Here is a 1,105-nt window from a genome sequence, read left to right on the forward strand (position 1 = left end):
CCGCCTCAAAAAAAAAAAAAAAAAAGAAATTTTAAGGCTGGGCACGGTGACTCACGCCTGTGATCCCAGCACTTTGGGAGGCCAAGTGGGCGGAGCACGAGGTCAGGAGATCGAGACCATCCTGGCTAACACAGTGAAACCCCGTCTCTACTAAAAATACAAAAAATTAGCTGGGCGTGGTGGCGGGCACCTGTAGTCCCAGCTACTCGGTAGGCTGAGGCAGGAGAATGGCGTGAACCCAAGAGTTGGAGCTTAAAGTGAGCCAAGATAGCGCCACTGCACTCCAGCCTGGGCAACAGAGCGAGACTCCGTTTCAAAAAAAAAAAAAAAGAAATGTTATTGCTTATCTACTGTGCCCTCCTTTATTTCAGATATCTTAAGAGGCAGTGCAATATAACGGTTAGGAGTTTGAGTTCTACAGCCAGAGGGTATGGACTGAACGACTACTTTACTACTTCCAAGTTTTTGTGTATTTGGACAAGTTATTTTCACCTCTGTGCCTCAGTTTCTTCGTGGGTAAAATAGTGATGATAATGTACTCAATACATGGTATTGTTGCTAGTAGTCTGACACACTGTAACCACTCAATAAAGCTTAGCCATTAGCCTGGGCAACGAAGGGAGACCCCATCCCTCCAAAGAATTAAAAAATTTTGCCTGATGCAGAGGCATGTCCTGGGTACCCAGAAGGCTGAGATGACAGGATTCCTTGAACCCAGGAGCTCTAGGTTGCAGTGAGCTATGATCATGCCAATGCACTCCAGCCTGGGCAACAGAGTGAGACTCTGTCTCTTTAAAAAAAAAAAGCTTAGTCATTATATTTGTATTATTATAAACTAAGTGGTAGCTTATGCTATATGTGAACTTAAGGTCACTATATAATTTTAAAAGTTATCTTGGCCAGGTGTGGTAACTCATGACTGTAATGACAGCACTTTGGGAGGCCAAGACGGACCAATGGCTTGAGCCCAGGAGATCAAGACCAGCTTGGCCAACATGGTGAAATCCCGTCTCTACTAAAAATAAAAAAATTAGCCAGGTATGGTGGTATACACCTGTAATCCCAGCTACTTGGGAGGCTGAGACAGAAGAATCACTTGAACCCA

The 1,105-nt window shown here is 44.4% G+C and overlaps 1 protein-coding gene across 3 annotated transcripts in view; it reads right to left on the bottom strand.

Moving 5' to 3' along the window:
- The window catches only part of NBR1 (neighbor of BRCA1 gene 1), a 40,986-nt gene that overhangs the window by 30,804 nt on the left and 9,077 nt on the right, over positions 1-1,105 (bottom strand). The window lies entirely within an intron of this gene.

This window comes from Colobus angolensis, unplaced genomic scaffold, assembly GCF_000951035.1.
Source record: "Colobus angolensis palliatus isolate OR3802 unplaced genomic scaffold, Cang.pa_1.0 Scaffold83, whole genome shotgun sequence".
NCBI classification, from domain to species: Eukaryota; Metazoa; Chordata; class Mammalia; order Primates; family Cercopithecidae; genus Colobus; species Colobus angolensis.